At 37.8% G+C, this 22261-nt stretch overlaps 1 long non-coding RNA gene across 4 annotated transcripts in view; it reads left to right on the top strand.

The window, feature by feature from the left end:
• The window catches only part of LOC102401727, a 478204-nt gene extending 456292 nt beyond the window's left edge, over positions 1 to 21912 (top strand). For all 4 annotated transcript variants that reach the window (XR_006639942.1, XR_006639943.1, XR_006639944.1 and 1 more), the window contains one exon: positions 21898 to 21912. This is a non-coding gene — a long non-coding RNA (uncharacterized LOC102401727). The remainder of the gene's footprint in view (positions 1 to 21897) is intronic.
• Positions 21913 to 22261: the final 349 nt, after the last annotated feature.

Raw genomic sequence — 22261 nt, forward strand, 5'->3', positions numbered from 1 at the left:
GTCATGACATTCCTAAACACGCTTTCCTCAATCCATCCCAACAGCAGCCCCCAAGCTGATATCAGAGCAGTCTATTTTGTTGACATGTGTCGGGGCAGAAAATGGCACAGCGTTGTCTTTAGTAACAGCATCAGTGGGATTCACAATGGAGGGTTTTGCCTCCTAGTTCACTACTACGAGCATTAGGCATTAAACTCCCAGCAGCTGAGCCTCTCTAATTAAAATACTTGCTTTCTTGATGTCTATGAACTAGTCTAGTGGTAAAGGAAATGAAGAATGCAGAAGAGGTGGATAGACATTACAAAGGAAATAGGATGGGACATGAGAGGAAGGAGCTGTAAAGAAAGTCAGACTGTTTAGTGAGTGGCAGCATCGTTTTCTTGGGGCCGTTGTAGCTTAACAGTTAATACTGAGAGCTCTGAGTTAGATGAGATTCAGACTCAGTGCTTCCTACCTGTGTGACTGGTGTAAATTCCATCACTTCTATGAGCCTTGGTTTCCTTATCTCAGGATTGAATATAGTATTTCACATAAAGTGCTTTGCAAATTGTGTGGCAATGTAATAGCTCTCAATAAATTTTAAATTTATTTTAAATTCATTAAAATAAGTCCTCTGCCTCCTCCTTCCTTCATTTTATCATCCTCATTATTAATGAGCTTAGCAGAGGAAAAGAATGCTGGTATCGTTAACCAAGTTGTAGGCAGAGAACAGATTGTGTCTAAGGGGAGATGCATGTGAAAAGATTTTAAGTAATATTAGGACTGTGTTTAGCATAGGGAATCAGAAGGGGAAGATTATAATGATAAAAAGTTGGAGCTGGGATAAATGATTGAGACTTGATATGTAGACTATGTTGTCAGCACAACAGAGGCAATCATTGCAACCTTGAGATGCAAAACATAATATTTTGTAGGACATTTTAGAAAGGAAATTTATAATTAAGAGTATGAGGTGACAGAGGAGTCATTGAAAAATGAAGAATAAGTAGTTTCAGAGAAGTAGAAGCAGAATCTAGTGAGCCTTGAATGTTAGAAGTGATGGCTCAAGTGATGCAGTGTAGATGTGATGCCCATGTAGGAGTCTCCAGTAACAGGGATTACTCAAAACTGGGGTGTTTCTTACATATCCATGAATTTTGCAAATCTTATTTTTTTACAGATGGAGATTCTGTTGAGTCCATGCTTTCATACAGTAAAATAGCTGCCGTCCTGGGTCTAATGCGTTGCTTGCACTAAGGTTGTCTACATGGACAATTTATAGATCTGTTACTGATTTTACTGCTACAAATCTTTAGTCATCCCTTGATTTTACTCATACTTCATCAGCTGCATAATGTAATTTCTCTTCAGTTGCTTACTGTTCAACTACCTTTCTCTGCATGTGTGGTTACCATTACTCTGATAATCTGAAGTCTGATAACACAAGTGTACTCTCTCAGTCACTCAGGTGAAAAACCCAGATTAAAAAGCTCCCGTGGGTCTGTTCCACTTGTTCTTTTTCTTCAAGGATAGAGAGGCCGGAGTTGTGGCAGCTGTTGGTGGCATTGATATAGTACACTTTGCCCTGGGCATACTGTTTATTCTTGAAGTGATCAAATAAATTCAGAGTTAGACTTATTTGGACATTCAATAAATATATGCATTACCAGAATATTAACATGTTTGATAGATATATAATTTTTTTAATGAGGGTCATGTAAAAATGGAGTCATTCTTTTTCTGACTTTTTCCTTCCACAACCTCTAGGAACAATGTTTTCTCATCCAACTTTTCTAAGTTCAACCTCTTCCCTTCTTTGCTCTTCTCTTGGTTAATTTTACCCTTCCCACAAGTTATTATTTGGATAGCAAACACTGAAAATGCCCCAAATATGAACTATTAAAGTGTTTTATTTATTTTTTAAAATTAACTTATTTTAATTGGAGGCTAATTACTTTACAATATTGTAGTGGTTTTTGCCATACATTGACATGAATTAGCCATGGGTGTACATGTGTTCCCCATCCTGAACCCCCCTCCCACCTCCCTCCCCATCCCATCCCTGAATGTTTTATTGTGTCATCTCTTTTAGTTTTGGAGCCAAATATAGCACATGTATTTACCTCTATTTAGCTATTTAATTTCTTATTGTAGATTGGAACCAATATATTCCCTAAATAGGAGGTATAAAATTATAACTTTTCTTTGACTAATCTCTTAATCCACACGCTTATAACTTAGTGTTCATCATGAACGCAGAGTACAATGTTGTTGATGCTTGCAAAATGGTAAGTCAGGAAAACTTGGCATAAATTCTACAAAATACTAAGCAATGGACTGAGAATAAGAGTAGGAAAATCTAGCTAATGTATTAATAAATAAAACTAGTTTTAGCAAACGTTGTGAACATTTAAAGAGATTATTTGGAACTTTTGGGAAAAAAGAGGAACAGTTAAAATGGAGGATGAACACATGTATACCTGTGGCAGATTCATTTTGATATTTGGCAAAACTAATACAATTATGTAAAGTTTAAAAATAAAATTAAATCATGAAAAAAAATAAATAAAAGTTGGGCAAAAAATAAATAAATAAATAAAATAAAATAAAATGGAGGATGAAAGAAAAACTAGTGCGTAAAAAGAACAGCATGAATTTAATAGAAACACCGAGCACCATTTTTCATCAGTTGACTGCTCTGTTGGGGGCTCCTTGATTGACCTAGAAGTATTAACATACAACTTTCAACGTACCTTCATCATAAAGAGAGTAATTGCGTCCAATTCTAAACCAACCTTTCTCTGGTAGTTCTAAACCTGTTTATTGCAAATCTTAGAACAATAATTTGTAGCATTTAAAAACGATCATTATTTGTTTTTGTGACATGGAATCAACTTTGTTTAACATATCCCATCCACCCCGTTCAGAACTGCGGCATAGTTCTCATTTATTGACTATTTACTGTGGGCTGGGTGAAAAATGCCTACAAAGACATTGAAGGACCAAAATATCAAACATGCTTCATTTTCCCTGTTCCACCTAAGAGTGCTTTATGTCAGGTAGTGTTATGGACTGAATGTGTCTTTCTCAGATTCAAGTGCTAAAGCCTCCATCCCCAACGTTCTGTGTCTGGAAACTGTTCTTTATGAGGGTTCTTGTTGTTGGTCAGTCGCTAGGCTGTCTCCGAATCTTTGTGACCCCATGGACTGCAGCATGCCAGGCTTCCCTGTCCTTCACTATCTCCTGGTGTTTGCAAGTTCATGTCCTTTGAGTCGGTGATACTGTCCAACAATTTCATCCTCTGTTGCCCCCTTCTCCTCCTTCCTTCAATCTTTCCCCTCATCAGGGTCTTTTCTAGTGAGTTGGCTCTTTGCATCAGGTGGCCAATATATTGGAGCTTCAGCTTCAGCATCAGTCCTTCTATTGAATATTTAGGGTTGATCTCCTTTAGGATTGACAAATTTGATCTCCCTGCTGTCCAAGGGACTTAAGAATCTTCTTAGGCACCACAATTCAAAAGCATCAATTCTTTAGCACTTAGCCTTCTATATGGTCCAGCTTTCACTCCTGAAAAAACCACAGCTTTGACTCTATGGACCTTTGTCAGCAAAGTGATGTCTCTGCTTTTTACTATGCTGTCTAAGTTCATCATAGCTTTTCTTCTAAGGTGCAAGCATCTTTTAATTTCACAGCTGTAGTCACCATCAGCAGTGACTTTGGAGCCCATGAAAATAAAGTCTATCACTGTTTTCATTGTTTGCCCATCTATTTGCCATGAAGTGATGGGACCAGATGGCATGATCTTAGCTTTTTGTATGTTGAGTTTTTTTTTTAATTTTATTTTATTTTTAAACTTTACATAAATGTATTAGTATGTTGAATTTTAAGCCAGCTTTTCACTCTCCTCTTTCTCTCTCATCAAGGGTCTCTTTAGTTCCTCTTTGCTTTCTACCATTAAAATAGTGTCATCTGTGTATCTGAGGTTATTCATATTTCTCCCAGAAGTCTTGATTCCAGCTTGTGATTCATCCAGTCCAGCATTTCACATGTGTGCTCTGCATGTAAGTTGTATCAGCAGGGTGACAATATGCAGCCTTGATGTACTCCTTTCCCGATTTTGAACCAGTTTATTGTTCCATGTCTGGTTCAAACTGTTACTTCTTGACCTGCATACGGGTTTCTCAGGAGACAGCTGAGAAATGTGGTTTGGTATGCCCATCTCCTTAAGAATTTTATAGTTTGTTGTGATCAACACAAAAGCTATAGTGTAGTCAATGAAGCAGAAGTAGCTGTTTTTCTGGAATTCTCTTGCTTTCACTATGATCCAGTGGATTTTTGTAATTTTACGTCTGGTTCCTCTTCCTTTTCTAAATACAGCTTGTACATCTGGGAGTTTTCGGTTCATGTATTGCTGAAGCCTAGCTTGAAGGATTATGAAGGTAATTAAGGTTAAATAAGTTCAGCGTGGAACACTGATCCAGTAGGATTAGTGTCTTTATGAGGAGAAACACCAGAGTTTTCTCTTTTGTCTCTGTGTCTTTCCATCTGTTTCTCTTCCCCATGCCCCACCCTGTGAAGCCAAGCTGGGAAGAGAGAGTTCTTACCAAAACCTGACCTTGCTAGCACCCTGATCCTGGACATCTAGCCCCCAGAACTGTGAGGAAATAAATTTCTGTTGTTTAATTCACTGAGTCTATTGTATTCTATTATGGCGCTCCAGGTTGACAAATACAGGTGCTTAACATTTGTTTTGGAGATTTAAAAAAGAAAATTGAAAAGCTATTGCACACTTTAATAATCTTTGAGATTTCCCTAAAACTGATCCTTTCTTTTATTTCTATATCTTGTATGCTGACACCTTCTTTGATCTAGAAAGTGTATTATTTGAAGTTTGGCTGATACAGCCTTGTTTTTTAAAGGATAGTATAGCCCAGTCACTTATAGGAAGGTTCCTTCTGGAAATAAACAAGATGTACAGTACTTAGAAATTTGAGGAACATTTCCCTATAGGCATTGTGGGACTTAGAAATTTGAGGAACATTTCCCTATAGGCATTGTGGGACAGCCTGACAGCTTGGGAAAACAGGTCTCAAAGGGGCTTCAGGCAGTTGTGATCCCTGCTAGGACAGACAGGCGTGGAGACTACGTCTTGGTACAAGAGCAGATTTGACACCACCAGGAGCAGGAGCAGACGGGACCCTGCTTAAATACAAGCACGAGCCACTCTGGGATGATCTATTCACCCGAGGTTATCAAAAGCCATCCAGTCCAGGGAGGCCTCATCTCTCCCCATTGCCCTGAGCAGGATTTGGTGGTGGAGTAGCTGGGGTGGGGAAGAAGCCGCATCTTCCACTGTGTAAATTTAGATGGATGATTTATTTTCACAAATATAGGTGGAGAGCTAGGTTACTCCCTGCATTTTTGTATTGCTCCTAGAAGTGCGTCTGTGTTCTGCAAACATTTGGAGCTTAAATTAATTCTGAGCCAGAGTGTTTAGGTCCTTCTTTTAAGATAGTTTAATGTTGAGACTCTGCAGATTCTCAGCAATGAGGCTGTCTAGGAGTTTGCAAATTTTTCACTCTACATTGATTAATGCTTCAATTTTAGACACCAAAACGACCAGAAAAGTACAGTTGATCTGTGTGGTTTACCATCACTCTGGGTAAGAATAAACACATGAGGGACTGACCGCTACTGTTGATAAAAAGAGAATACTAAGAGAAAAAGGATACTGTAGCTTGGATCTGCTGCTACTGCTGCTGCTAAGTCGCTTCAGTCGTGTCTGACTCTGTGCGACCCCATCGACGGCAGCCCACCAGGCTCCCCTGTCCCTGGGATTCTCCAGGCAAGAACACTGGAGTGGGTTGCTGTTTCCTTCTCCAATGCATAAAAGTGAAAAGTGAAAGTGAAGTCGCTCAGTCGTGTCTGACTCCTAGCGACCCCATGGACTGCAGCCCCCCAGGCCCCTCTGTCCATGGGATTTTCCAGGCAAGAGTACTGGAGTGGGGTGCCATTGCCTTCTCCTTGGATCTGTGAACTCACCTTAATAACCCCATGCATTTCCTTGATACTTTGCCAAAAGCTTTAAAACATTTTTAAAATTCATGTTTCGTAACGACCCTGTGAGATTGACTTGACCGTCCGTGTTGTCATCAAATTATATTAATGAAGAAGCAACCACTTACGGAGGGTAAAGGACACTCCCCCTGGTCCCCTTCTTAGCGGATGGACGTGCCTGGGTGCTAGTACTGTCATCTTGTCGCTTCATTATGTCACGTCACACACACGTGGGCTCTTAGTCTTCACGTGTGTTACAGGGCCCACATCAGGAGCTGTGACGACTCCATGCTTACAGAGGTCATTGCCGTTACTAGCAGAAAAAAAAAATGTGTCTTTTATTGCATGACAACAATGACTCTAGAAAGTTGACTTTATCCACTTGCTCTCGTCTATTTATAAAACATTCACTTTTGAAGTCTTTTGCAATTATCAGAGATTACATAGTCACCAATTTACTACCTCAGCAGATGGGCAGATATGAACCACTAACAAATCAATAATTTACACTTACAAAAGGAAGAAACAATAATTAAAATAACTTTCATCACTTGTACTGCTCCAAAAGAATAGAAGGAATATAAAATATTAAAATGTGTTTATGAGAAAACTCTTTTCCTATGGGATCTTCAATAAATGTAATTGTCCAATTGAAAAGTAGGCAAGTACTAAAGATTTATAGCAAAAACATACCTAGCCCCAAATACCTGAAAATATGTACAAGACTCTTCAGCATAAAATGTAACTAACAAAGCTTTTAGCAGCAAAATAAGATGATTCATGTAGCAGACTTTCAATTATTCAAAAACATGTTTCCGAAGAGTTTATTTTAGGTACTTTATAGTCATGTAACATAGCTGATTTGATGTTTTATCTCCAAGTATAAATAAAAAGTACTCTGCAGATAGAGAAACTGGGATATCTGTACCTTTATCATCTGAAAGGCTTTTCACAGCCTAAGATGAGATAAAAGAGAAATGTTTCTGTTGTTTCATAAAATTATTTTAATACTTTCTTTGTCTTGCAATTTTTTCCTTTTTATTGATGTATATTGGAGTGGAGTTGCTTTACAATGGTGTATTAGTTTCTGCTGTACATCAAAGTGAATCAGATATATGTATGTAAATATATAGAAAGGTAGATAGATAATAGATGGATGGATAAACTCCATCCATGGATAATCCTCTTTTGGGGATTTCCTTTCCATTTAGGTCACCACATAGCATTAATTAGAGTTCTGTGTGTTATACAGTAAGTTCTCATCATTGTTGTTTAGTCACTAAGTCATGTCGGACTCTTTCATGACCCGCTGGACTGTAGCCCACCAGTTTCCTCTGTTCATTTGATTTCCCAGCCGAGAATACTGAAGTGGGTTGCCATCTCCTTCCCCAGGGCACCATCTCAATCCAGGGATCAAACTTGTGTCTCCTGAGTCTCCTCCACTGCAGATGGATTCTTTACCACTGAGTCACCTGAGAAGCTCCCAAGTTCTCATTCGTTATCTGCAATTTCTTTTTCTTGCAAATGTCAACCAAAAAGTAAAGGCAATTAGCTATTACAAGCCTGTTTTTAGTTGTAAGATGTCATTTGGCCTAAACCCAGTTGACAAAGTATTGTAGGAGACAACTCTCCTGTCACTGTCTGTATTATGGCTTCAGAGTTAAAAGTTTCATCAGATTGACTCATCTTGGCCACACCATATAAGAGACGAGGGAACTAGAAAATGTTTGTTTCTACCTTCTGTCGTTGTGATGAATTGGACTCAAGAGACACTTTTGGTCTTATTTTTGACCAAGGTTTTTCAACTTTGGCATGGCTGGCATTTTGAGCTGGATAAGTACTTTTTCTGGGGGCTGACTTGTGCATTATATGTTTAGCAACATCTCTGCTGTCTGCCCACTGGGTACCACTAGCACCCCAGCCCCATATTAAGACAACCAAAGCCGTCTCCAGACATAAACCAATTATCTATGGAAGACATTCCTTCATTTGAGAACCACTGTCCTATCGTACATAGAACCACTGTCCTATACAGCTGACTTCTAGAGCAGTGATTAGCTAGTTCTTCTAAAGTCTGTAATCCTGAAACTTCTGGCTAAGAGAATATTTCCTAAAATTTCTAATTAGCACATACCGTTCTGTGACGAACCTTTGTTGTCCATGGTGGCGATGATTTAGAGAAACACACTTCACCAGAGAAGATCTCATCCTACATCTTTCTCTTCCCTAGAAGTTGGCTTTATAAGGTTTTGACATTTTCATGAATATATTTAATCAGGTATTCCCTTCGCTTTTTCAGTCATCTATTTCCGTCGTTGAGATTACCCCCATAATTTCAAACATTGAATGGTATTCTATTTCTTATTCATATTCAGGAAGACATACTGGCCAGACATGAATACCTAGGAAGGATTCTGATTAATTAGACCAAAAGGAAATGAGAGAGAATGAAGCTGAGATCTGGAGTCTAGTTTGGGTTAGAGGACCTATAAAATTAGAGCAGTCATTTACTGCAACATTTACCTTCATTTCTCTGCAGTTTCTTGGATATAACATTATCTTTCATGTAGATGTTTCATGTATTATCAAAGTATTTTTTTCTCTTTCAGCATTGCTGGGTGAGGTTAAGATTTGAAAACTTATGTGCTACATACCAAGAAATATAGAATAATGATGACAAAGAAAGATTTTCAATTCATGTTATTCTCTTAATACATTTCCCTCATTTTTTCTTAATTTTTACACATTCAGTTTTGTCCTTTTAAAATGATGTATCTTGGTAGTAAAATGTACATTTTCATTTGTCTCTTTAGATTTTAACATGTATGTAAAGTTATATTTTCATCCCCAGTTTACAGATTGAAAAACAACGGATTGGAGAGATTAAATGTCAAGGATATAGAGGAAGTAATTAGTCAAGTTAGATACTGAAAGGTTTACCATTTCAAGAGGAATCAGGAGGGATGTGAAGAGAGCTGGAAAATGAATCCTTTAACATACATTGCCCCATTTTCTATGATGCACAAAGTAGTCACCCCTAACCTAGCAATCTCTTCAAGAAAATTAGAGATACCAAGGGAGCATTTCATGCAAAGATGGGCTTGATAAAGGACAGAAATGGTATGGACCTAACAGAAGCAGAAGGTATTAAGGAGAGGTGGCAAGAATACACAGAACTGTACAAAAAAGATCTTCATGACCCAGATAACCGTGATGGTGTGATCACTCACCTAGAGCCAGACATCTTGGAGTGTAAAGTCAAATGGGGCTTAGGAAGCATCACTATGGACAAAGCTAGTGGAGGTAATGGCATTCCAACTGAACTATTTCGAATCCTAAAAGATGTTACTGTTAAAGTACTGCACTCAATATACCAGCAGGTTTGGAAAACTCAGCAGTGTTTTCAGCAGGCTGCAGGACTGGAAAAGGTCAGTTTTCATTCCAGTCCCAAAGAAGGGCAGTGCCAAAGAATGTTCAGATTACTGCACAATTGCACTCATTTCCCATGCTAGCAAAGTAATGCTCAGAATTCTCTAAGCTAGTCCATGGGATCGCTAAGAGTCGGAGACGACTGAGCGACTTTCACTTTTCACTTTCATGCATTGGAGAAGGAAATGGCAATCTACTCCAGTATTTGCCTGGAGAGCCTGGTGGGCTGCTGTCTATGGGGTCGCACAGAGTCGGATACGACTGAAGTGACTTAGCAGCAGCAGCAGGCTTCAATAGTATGTGAACTGAGAACTCCCAGATGCTCAAACTAGATTTAGAAAAGGCAGAGAAACCAGATATCAAATTGCCAACATCTGTTGAATCATAGAAAAAGCAAGAAAAATTCCAGAAAAACATCCACTTCTGCTTCATTGACTATGCTAAAGCCTTTGACTGTGTGGCACAACAGACTGTGTAAAATTCTTTAAGAGAAGGAAATACCAGACCACCTTACTTGTCTTCTGTATGCAAGTCAAGAAGAACAGTTAGAACTGGACATGGAACAGCAGACTGGTTCAAAATTGGGAAAGGAATATGTCAAGGCTGTATATTGCCACCCTGCATATTTAACTTAAACACAGAGTACACCATGAGAAATGCCAGACTGGATGAAGCTTCAGCTGGAATCAAGATTGTCAGGAGAAATATCAATAACCTCAGATATGCAGATGACACCACCCTTATGGCAGAAAGCACAGAGGAACTAAAGAACATCTTGATGAAAATGAAAGAGGAGAGTGAAAAAGCTGGCTTAAAACTCAACATTCAAAAAATGAAGATCATGGCATCCAGTCCCATCACTTCATAGCAAATAGATAGGGAAACAATAGAAACAGTGACTGACTTTATTTTAGGATCCAAAATCACTGCAGATGGAGAATGAAGACATTAAAAGATGCTTGCTCCTTGGAAGAAAAGCCATGACCAACCTAGATAGCATATTAAAAAGCAGAGACATCACTTGGCTGACAAAGGTCCATCTAGTCAAAGCTATGGTTTTTCCAGTAGTCATGTATGGATGTGAGAGTTGGACTATAAAGAAAGCTGAGTGCCGAAGAATTGATGCTTCTGAACTGTGATGTTTGAAAAGACTCTTGAGAGTCCCTTGGATTGCAAGAAGATCAAACAAGTCCATCCTGAAGAAAATCAGTCCTGAATATTCTTTGGAAGGACTGATGATGAAGCTGAAGCTCCAGTACTTTGGCCACCAGGTGCGTAAAGCTGATTCGTTAAAAAAGACCCTGATGCTGGGAAAGATTGAAGACAGGAGGAGAAGGGGATGACAGAGGGCGAGGTGGTTGGGTGGCATCACCTACTTGATGGACATGAATTTGAGCAAGCTCTGGGAGCTGGTGAAGGACTGGGATGCCTGGCATGCTGCAGTCCACGGGGTTGCAAAGAGTCAGACATGTCTGAGTGACTGAAAAACAACCTTAGGGAGTTTATTCTGATGAAGAGACAATAGTTTTCAAGGACAAACAGACACATAGACACACAGACACACACACACCCTGGTTTATAAAGCAGTAGAACAAAATTCTAGACAGTCATGTCCACTTTCCTCAAGAACAGGGGTGCACAAACTGTTATTAACTTATGATAGCTTTAATTCTCTGACCTCAAGCCACTCTAGGGCCAAGGTGACAAAAATTCATCTTTCATGGCTCAAAATTTCCACTTGCCTTTTAGAGATTTCCTGAATGAAATAACTGTAGTGAATATAAACCAAGTTGTGATGACTTTCTTTAATTTTTAAGTCTGTGCATCCAAAGCAGCCTGTGACCTTTAGTTTCAATTTTACCACATGTTCTCAGAGTAAATTGACAGGTGAGGTGATTTTAAAAAAATTATGTCTTTCTATGGCATTCACCTTTTCTGTAGTTGCTCCTGCTACACTTATGCTTTAGCAGCTTTCTAACTAAATGCTCTTAGGGGACTTAGAAATCTCAACAAAGACTAACATCACTTAAAAACTATCTCCCTAATTGCCTTAGCTTTGCAGTACTAGATTTTGAATCAAATGAATCAAGTATGAGCGATTCATTTGATTCAAAATCTAGTGTTTCAAAGCTAAGCAATTAGGAAAATGCTATATGATGAAACTATATGATGCTATATAGGCTCATATTTCTTTCATGGGATTCAAAATATAGTATCATACTTGATTTATGTGCTTGTCAGGATTTTGTTCACTCATGCTCAGCATCCAGTTTTTTCCCCCAGACAGTGAAAATCTGAGTTGTTGCAAACAGTTCCATGTGGTAAAGAAGTTAATGCTGCCCCAAATGTCCCTCCTCTTCTGGAAATTTAAGCATAGGAGAATCTGTCCTAAGAACTGACAACTTAATCTTAAAATTTAAAGGTGTTGCTCTTTTTGTAGATAGCCAGGAAAAGAGTAATCTAAAAAAGCGTAAGTTGTGTTTATTCAGTGGGGGCCAACTAATTTATTTGACTCCAAAGTACTTGTGTCTCTGTAAAATTTCTTGTGTGCATTCTTGCTGCTTCACAGCCCCATGTTTCTTATTAAAGGGATATTGCAATATCTAAATAACCCTAAAGGCATATTTTATGTAAGAAATCATGGCTATCTTTCTTTCCCATATGTCACCCCCTTTCCACCTTAAATTTTGTATGTGCTGTTTTGCAAATTTTTCTCTTTATCAAAACCTGCCCTTACTTTAGAGCAGTCAAGAAGGTCAGTAAAAATGGACTTGTCTGTTTCTACTTAAAAAATTCATTCATTGCCATTTTTGGTCTGAGGGTTTAGGATTAAACCTGAAGATTGATTTCTGTCAAAAGCTGCATAAATAGATCAAATGATGTTCAATGCTTCATGATATTTTTAGTACCTGAAACCAATAGACAGTTTTGCCTTTTTTTTTCCTAAATGACTCTAATTGTTAATACTAAGGAATATCATATTGGATTTCATATTTAAGTAGGAATGGAGCTTGTATATTCTTTATATTTTCTTTTGTTCATCATTTTTAAAGTTTGGAATAATGTTTTTGTCCTGTCCTTAATGATGTAAAAATATTTAAAATACTTCACATAACTTGAAGGTTGTCTGCCACTGGATATAGTGGGAATATTGAAGAGCTAAAGAAATTAAATTTTTAAATCATCAGAATAAATGGATCAAAAGGATGTTTCAACTTAGATTAGTAATGAATTTTTTTATTATTATTTTTTGATTTAAATATAGTTGACTTACAAAATTAGTTTCAGGTATACAATGTAGTGATTAGATTTTTTAAAGTTATGCACCATACAAAATTATTATATTATTGCTATAGTCCCTGTGCTGTGTGTTACATCCTTGTGACTTATTTACTTTATACTGAAATATATTTGGAGTTTGTACCTCCAGATCCCCTTCACCAATTTTGCTCATTCCCCCAACCCCTCCTCTCTGGCAACTTTTGGTTTGTTCTCTGCGTCTGTGAATCTGTTTCTGTTTTGCTATATTTGTTCTATATGTTTTCACTTATATGCGCAGTGATGGTTTTTAGTAAAGTTAAATTTGGAAATGACTTTACAGGCATACTGTTTATGGATTTATAAATTTCAAAACTTGGACTAAAAGCTCAGACAGGAAATCAAATCTGGAATCTGTTCATTGTGGTGCCTTATTAGCAAGTTAGTGACCCACCCACCAGCACCATGACAGGTCTGAGGCCAACCATAGAAGGCCAGAAGTGGGCAGTGGCCCGGTTCCTGGAAGTCTGTCCCTTCTCCCAAATAGTTAGAATAATCCTCCCACTCTGTATCCTATGAAATTACCCAGACCATAAAAACTAACCAGTCCGTATATTGGAGCCTCTCACCTTCTGAGATGGCCCACTGTGTGCATTGTGTTTCTCTCTAAGTAAATCCAGTTCTTAACTTAAAGAAAAATCAGATATGTGTTGTTTGAGTTTGTTCTTTTTTTTGCCTTTTTTACATTTTTTGTTATTGTTGATTTACAATGTTGTGTTTCAGGGGTGCAGCAAAGTGAATCAGTTATCCATAAACAGATATCCAGTCTTTTTTTAGATTCTTTTCCTATATAGCATTGCAGAGTATTGAGTAGAGTTCCCTGTGTTGTTTCTGATTTGAAATATCAGAAAATATAAAGGGTACACTGGAGAAAAGATGGACATGATGGGACTTTCTTGAATTACACTGTTTTCAGAATAAACAGAAGTAATTATTTGATTACATCCTGCTATTTACATTACCTTCTTTTTTGTTAAGACATACATTGCTTAACTCTTTGTTCAGATCAGTTCAGTTCAGTTCAGTTGCTCAGTCATGTCCGACTCTTTGCGACCCCATGAATTGCAGCATGCCAGGCCTCCCTGTCCATCACCAACTCCCGGAGTTCACCCAGACTCATGTCCATCGAGTCAGTGATGCCATCCAGCCATCTCATCCTCTGTCATCCCCTTCTCCTCCTGCCCCCAATCCCTCCCAGCATCAGAGTCTTTTCCAATGAGTCAACTCTTTGCATGAGGTGGCCAAAGTACCGGACTTTCAGCTTTAGCATCATTCCTTCCAAAGAACACCCAGGACTGATCTCCTTTAGAATAGACTGGTTGGATCTCCTTGCAGTCCAAGGGACTCTCAAGAGTCTTCTCCAACACCACAGTTCAGAAGCATCAATTCTTCGGCGCTCAGCTTTCTTCACAGTCCAATTCTCGCATCCATACATGACCATTGGAAAAACCACAGCCTTGACTAGACGGGCCTTTGTTGGCAAAGTAATGTCTGTGCTTTTGAATGTGCTATCTAGGTTGGTCTTTGTTAGGGCTTTGCAAATCATTACCTTCCCTAAATAACTCTAGAACTCAAGTTCTTAATCTCAGCAGTGTCTTGATGGCATTTGCTCCTTCAATAAGAAAGCAGTAGTAGTAACATTTGAAAATTTCCTCTGTAATTCCTTTTTTTTCCCTCACTGACAGAATATTCATATCTTCTGATCTGGATCCCTGAGTTCTTTGTGTTACTTATTCTATGAGTTTCTTATCACGTTTGTTTTGAAGCATCTATACTTTTGGATTTCCTTGGTAGTTCAGCTGGTAAAGAATTCTCCTGCAATGCTGGAGACCTAGGTTTGATCCCTGGGTTGGCGAGGTCCCCTGGAGAAGGTATGGCAAACCACTCCGGTATTCTTACCTGGAGAATCTCCATGGACAGAGGTGTCTGGCGGGCTATAGTCCATGGGGTTGCAAAGAGTTGGACACGACTGAATGCCTAAGCACAGCACAGCACATACTTTTGGACAAGTTTTAATGCCTGATATAAAAACAATGCCAGATCCAAGGGTGATGTGGGTAGAGACTTCACAGAGTCTCTTCTTAAGATTAAATTTTTTTCCAGTAAAAGCATCACATATTTGGCTGTATGCTAATGTTATGTGGGGCAGATAATTACCTTGTAAACCATTCTTCACCAGATATCGTGTGCATGTATTCCTTGTCTATTGGCAAGTGGATTTGAAGCATGCCTACTTCCAGTGAGAGAGAGAGGGAAAGAGAGAGATTGTGTAATAGGAAATGGGACTCTGAGCCATGTCTTTTCCAGGGATAATTTAAAATTTTATAATTAGTCTGGGTACCACCAAACAGAACAGGAAGCTATAGCAATAGACCTGGGTCCTTGAGGCTCCCTGGTCTGATGTATTTCATTTCTTTAATTGTTCCATTGTGGTGAGACAGTGGGGGTTCAGAGGAGGGGCTGAAACCATCAAGAGTAGTCAGAGTGCTTGGGAAGTCAGGGCAACAAATCTCTCCCTAATTCTAATAAAATGAGCAACGAAACAAACTTTATTTAAAAAGCTAGCAAAATTGCACGTCTGTCAAAGGTGAAAGGAGGTATGAACATGTTACTCTTTTCATGGTTCAGAGCAGGGAATCAATAGATACAGTTAAGCTGATTTTTGAAAAAGAAAACATGTCAACGAATGATGTAAAGTTATCATCACAATCACTGGAAAACGGAGAACAGATTATAAACCTTTTAGTTTCTCAGAAAAAAAGGAACCATCACACACACACACACACACAAACACACTGGCACACACAAAATATATTTTCCATTTGACAAAAGATAGAAAAATAAGCCAAAACCCTGTAAAATTAGAGATCAGAATAGAATCAAACAGAATACCTTATGGGATACATTTACATATTAAAGGAAAAAAGAGCATGAATTTAGGGGTTGACTTTGGCCCCTCCCTCTAGAGGACATTCACCTGTGTTTGGACATTTCTGATGGTTGTAACTGAAGATGGCAGTGCTCCTGGCATCTACTGGATGGAGGCCAGAGATGCTACTAAATATCCCACAACACACCACAAAGCCCCCAAATCAAATCAGTATGCCATCCAACATGTCAGTAGCTCCAATGTTGAGAAACCTAACATTAAGATCTAAAATGAAATGGCTAAGAAAAGTTAAAATGTAAGTACAAAAAAGCCACAGCAAGCAAATTATTTAAAATTGCTGGACAGCATTCCCAGTGCTATACAGTAGGTTCTTGTTGGTTATTTTAAATATAGCAATGTGTATTTGTCAATCTCAAGCTTCTTATATTTTTATCATAGCTTGACACTTCTTTATATTAAAGTTCTGTTTGATCCACAAAAATAAAAATAAATGAAAATAAAATTGCTGGAAAATAAACTTACTAACAGGCAAGGTTAAATGTAAGGCAAAACATGTTACAGCAAAGGGGCATACTTTGAGATGTTTTGAGTACAGTCTACAATGGAGACAAAGTTATCAACTGTCTTTATGCATTTAATGGCAGGATCTATACCCATGGCTGATTCATGTAAAGGTATGGCAAAAACCACTACAATATTGTAAAGTAATTAGCCTCCAATTAAAATAAATAAATAAAAAATAAATAAAAGCATATACTAAGAAAGTGTGAGGGAAATGAATAAAGATTTAAGAGCAGGAGTTGATATGTGTGTATGTATTTCAAACAGCTGTGAAGCATATATAATAAATGACATTATACTTGGCCATAATGAAAATGTTACAGTTTTCTAAAAGTTAGAATGCAGGACAGAATATATAAGTAGTTGAGGGTTTTTTATTTTGTTTTGTTTTTCCTTACTAGTCACCTGTGATTTTTAAACTGCTGAGTCTAAATAATTCTGAATCTAAATAACCTGAGTCCTTTGCAATGTCAAACCTTTACTTGGCACTCAATCCTGCCACTGGCATTCTCCCCATTGGCTGACATATTCAGTGTCATGGCTTTACCTGTCATATCCATGAAGATGATCCAAACTCTATTTTTCTTTTCCTGACTCTCTTCTGAGTTGCCATCTACTTGTTAGACATTTCAACTTATATGTCTTCAATCAAGATATGCTGAATTATTAAAAGAAAATCTTTAACTACCCATCTTTTAAATGACTCTCTTCTCAGTCACCTACACTTAACATCTCAGGGTTGTGTCTCTTTCCTTTTCTTTCTCTTTCCTGTCTCTCTTGACTCACACTCAACCAGTTGGTATGTTGCAATTCTTCCTCTCTGACATCCATAGCATTTTCTTTTCTCCTCTCTCTAGGTTATCTTGACCTGAATATTTATAATAGCTTCTCTTCCATTTTCTCCTGATTATGTCCATTTCAATTTCAATCTGTTTATCCATCAGGAAGACTAATCATCCTGAAGGACAACTTCCGAACAATCTGTAATTTGTCCAAATCATCGTATTTGAGATCAGAGGACCCATAGAGTTCATCTAACCAAATATCTCATTTTGCAGGTGAAGAAAATGTATTGACCATATGTAGTTATTAACAGAACTGGCACAGGAACCCTATTTTTTTGTCATACCATTAATATTTTTTTCCTTCTATAATCATACCTATACCCACTGAGCTTCTTATGCAGCTGATGGTGAGTCTTGCTGAGGAGATATAGATATGACATTGAAGGCAAATTAAGAACACATTACTTCAAGAGAAAATGCCAAGGTAACTGGGTTCCCAAAGAGAGAGGAGAGAGAGAGAGCATGTTGTAAACCCTTTGGAGTCACTAAGGAAATGTTACCACTGCCAAGGAGAATTTGAGAATGATTCTAAATTATATTATAAAACAATCCATGTTTGAATATGTCTTAATGAGTTATGTAGATAAGGGATGAAAAGCTAGTGATTTTATTTCTTCTTCAAATTGGTCTGGTTTATCTGCCATTTTGGTCTCTTATTCTTTTATTAATGCAAGTCTTGCATATGTCACAAAACCTTCATTTAACTTTTTCATTTGACAACTCTACATCATTAGTACAATGAAAGTCAGAGAATTCTTGTAGATTAAAAAAAATAGAAGGTTATCTGTCAGCCACTTGACAGAAGCAATATTATTATTACCATTATAGGTGATGTGGCATTTGAATGTCCTCTTTTTCACTGGCCATTTTGTACTCATATCTTATAAATTAACTTAGTAGAAGAAAAATAGGATATTTCTTCCAGAAAGGGGGTTTCACTTCATAGAGAAAGACAGAAAATGAGTATAAGCTATGAGTTTCTTTTAGTAACTGCAGAATAACAGCTCGACTTTACTTTCAGCTGTACCTGACAAAAGGGATCATGTTCATTTGGATAAATAGAAAATCATGGATGCATATGTGGGCAACAGCTATGAAATTGTGAAAATGTTTTCAAGTTTGGTTTATATGAAGTGTTCTCATTCTAGGTCCCATTAAGCGTATAGAAACATGTATTTTGTCATTTAAGAACATTTTTTTGAAGATAATTCTATGAAATAACTACATCTTCCAAACACTTGTGTGCATAAGTGAAGTTTAAAAAATTAAATAAGGTTCATATGGGCCCATCTAAAGAGAACTTTAATCTCAAATATCCAGACAGTTTGCTCTTGTTATTTTTTTTTCAAGCCATCTCAAGAAGTACAGTCCTTCATCATGCAGGGGGTACTGGTTTTAGGACCCCAGTGGATACAAGATCCACAGGCGGTCACATCCCTGTGTAAAATGGCATGGAAAGAGAATTGGCCCTGCAAATCTGCAGATTCTGCATCCCCAGCTATGGAGGGCCGATTGAATTTGTTGCATGTGCTTGTCCAGACCTGTATCTTATTTTTGTGAAGAAACTTTAAAATTTTTGTTTACTTTACACATGAGCAAGTTAAATAGTTAAAACAGCCAATCAAATTGCTTGGTGGGCTTTGTAGCTTCTAAGCAACTGTTAGTGAAATCATTAATAATTTTGACTTTTCAAATACCTTGATTACCCAATGATGATTAAAAGAGTGAAACCACCTTTTTTTCTTCCAAGGAACAAGAGTCTTTTAATTTCATGGCTGCAGTCACCATCTGCAGTGATTTTAGAGCCCCCCAAAATAAAGTCTGTCACTTTCCATTGTTTCCCCATCTATTTGCCATGAAGTGATGGGACCAGATGCCATGATCTTAGTTTTCTGAATGTTGAGTTTTATGACCAACCTAGACAGCATATTAAAAAGCAGAGACATTACTTTGCCAACAAAGGTCCATTTAGTCAAAGCTGTGGTTTTCCCAGTAGTCATGTATGGATGTGAGAGTTGGACTATAAAGAAAGCTGAGTGCCAAAGAATTGATACTTTTGAACTGTGGTGTTGGAGAAGACTCTTGAGAGTCCCTTGGACAGCAAGGAAATCCAACCAGTCCATCCTAAAGGAAATCAGTCCTGAATATTCATTGGAAGGACTGTTGCTGAAGCTGAAACTCCAATACTTTGGCCACCTGATGTGAAGAATGACTCGTTGGGAAAGACCCTGATGCTAGGAAAGATTGAAGGCAGGAGGAGAAGGGGATGACAGAGGATGAGATGGTTGGATAGCATCACCAACTCAATGGACTGAGTTTGAGTAAGCTCCAGGAGTTGGTGAGGAACAGGGAGGCCTGGCGTGCTGCAGTCCATAGGGTCGCAAGGAGTCGGACACGACTGAGTGACTGAACTCACTCACTCACTCACCAGCTTTTTTAGTGCTCTGATCAACATCCTATAGTATACACCCATAGGGTAGATTTTATCAATGTTATTTGACTATTTTAACATTAAAAATTCAGTAAGACACTTTTATTCACTGTATTTAGGGGGTGAGCCATTGATGCTTGTGCATGTCTGTTCTGAATTACTCAGATAATTGTCATCGTCTGACTGTGTACCACAAAAATATATTACATGAAAAATGTATTTTAATTCCTCACCAGTGTTTTAAAGTTTTTAGAAAAATGTGTCTTTAAAAGTACATGTAGCATTTTCATCATATGGAAGCATTTCTAGCAACACAACTCAAAACCATAAACATGGTGCTTTTGGAGCTTTCAGTGACTCTGCAGAAAAATCAAAGATATGAAAGGAGAAATAAGGTAGCTTTTGATGGATTTAAAATTTTATATAACATGTATGCAAAATAAAAGATGAAAATTTAGATCTAGATAACATCTAATCACCCCAGGCCCATATCCAGTGATAACCACTGCTTCCTTTAAAGGTTAATTAAATTATAAACGCATACCTGCAGAATATTTGTGTGTTTAAAAAATTCATTAAAAGTGGAATATACCTTCCTGTTTGGCCAATTCCTTTATGAATATATTTGCATTTAATAATAGCAGCCCACCTTTAGAGCTTTTTTGCTCATTTTCTCTGCCTTTATCCTAAGCAGCCAGATTTCTAAGGTTAAGACCAAAGGCTTTGTGAAAATGTCATGTTTGTCCTCATCAAAAAAAAAACCCAAAAAACAAACTCCAAAGTCTTTTCTTGAAGTTTACATCACTGTCATTCCAAGCATAGGAAATTTCATCATCCCAAATACAAATCAAAAATATTTTTATAATGTTATGAAAGAATTTATATATATTCTTCATTTTGGCTGACACATTTTAGCACAGGTCACAAAAAATGACAATCAAACTGTTTTACTTTCATTACAAGCACAAATTACAAGTGTACATCTTAAGCCTTATTTTTTAGAAATGGTTATGTCAGACCAAACTCCAGCATTCAGGATGAAAAAATATGCTTATTCTTTGGACCACATTGTTTGTGATTCTTAAGAAATAGACTTATGCATAAATCATTGAACACAAAAGAGGAATTTTGAATTATACTGTCAATCCATTTCTGGCTTACTGAGTCTGTAGCCTCACTGCCTTCATGGTCACCAGCATACCCAAATGCCCATCTATCAATGAGAGGGATATCAACAGGTCATTAAAAGAAAACTGTGGAATGGAAAATTCTGTCATACTCACCTTGGAAAACATAATCTATGATAATCATTATATTCTTGTGCTGATGCTGTGTTTATTTCATAAATTATTCTCCAAAGGATCTTAGATATCTACCTATAATTAATATATTTTTTTACAACTAGCAGTACATTTTCCCATATTCTACTTCAGGGATTGGCAAACAATGATTTCTCCTTTATTTTCCCAAACTGTTTCTGTAACATTGTCTTATAACCTGAGATACAAGCCATAAAATGGAAAGAATATCAGAAATGTTATTTTTTGTCATTCTGGTCTAGATAGGGGGTTGGCAAACATTTTCTTAAAGATTGTGATTGTAAATATATTAGGCTCTGCTAGCCAAGAGTCAGTATGAAGGATGCTATGTAGGTACTTACAAATCGATTTTAAAATGTAAATGATATTCTTAGCTCAATGAGCAGTACAAAAACAGCTTTTTCTGTTGGAGTTGGTATGCAAGCTATAGTTTGTCAACCTCTGGCTTAGATCATTAGACAGTTCAGTTCAGTCGCTCAGTCGTGTCCGACTCTTTGCGACCCCATGAATCGCAGCATGCCAGGCCTCCCTGTCCATCACCAACTCCCGAAGTTCACTCAGACTCACGTCCATCGAGTCAGTGATGCCATCCAGCCATCTCATCCTCTGTCGTCCCCTTCTCCTCCTGCCCCCAATCCCTCCCAGCATCAGAGTCTTTTCCAATGAGTCAACTCTTCGCATCAGGTGGCCAAAGTACTGGAGTTTCAGCTTTAGCATCATTCCTTCCAAAGAAATTAGACAGTGGTACACATTAGACAGTGGTACACATCAAAACAAACCAAATTAGTTTTCATTTGTTTTTAAGAGTATATAGATGTTAAAAATCTGACTTTATATCTACAGTGGTCACTGCAAATGTTGTGCCTAATACTTTTAATTTTAATTGCTAAGAATTACTTTAACAGTAGTTTGATGGGTCTTTCATAAAACCGGTCCATCAGTTTAAGTTATAAAACAGGTGTGAAACTGAATCATAACTGTCCCAAGCAGAAAAATAAAGGAGAGAGAAAAAAACAAAAGTGACATTCAGAAAACCCAGTTTCTTTTCCTTTTTCTTTCCTCTTTCAGATGGACCTTGCTGCTGTTGTCTCGCTTCAGTTGTGTCCAACTCTGTGTGACCCCAGAGACGGCAGCCCACCAGGCTGCTCTGTCCCTGGGATTCTCCAGGCAAGAGTACTGGAGTGGGGTGCCATTTCCTTCTCCAATGCATGAAAGTAAAAAGTGAAAGTGAAGTCGCTCAGTCGTGCCCGACTCTTAGTGACCCCATAGACTGCAGCCTACCAGGCTCCTCCATCCATGGGATTTTCCAGGCAAGAGTACTGGAGTGGGGTGCCATTGCCTTCTCCATCAGATGGACCTTAGTTAGGTACAAAGGTGGAGTTATTCATTCTCTTCATTTTATTACACATCATCATTATTGCTCAATGAATAG

This window comes from Bubalus bubalis, chromosome 2, assembly GCF_019923935.1.
Source record: "Bubalus bubalis isolate 160015118507 breed Murrah chromosome 2, NDDB_SH_1, whole genome shotgun sequence".
Lineage (NCBI taxonomy): Eukaryota > Metazoa > Chordata > Mammalia > Artiodactyla > Bovidae > Bubalus > Bubalus bubalis.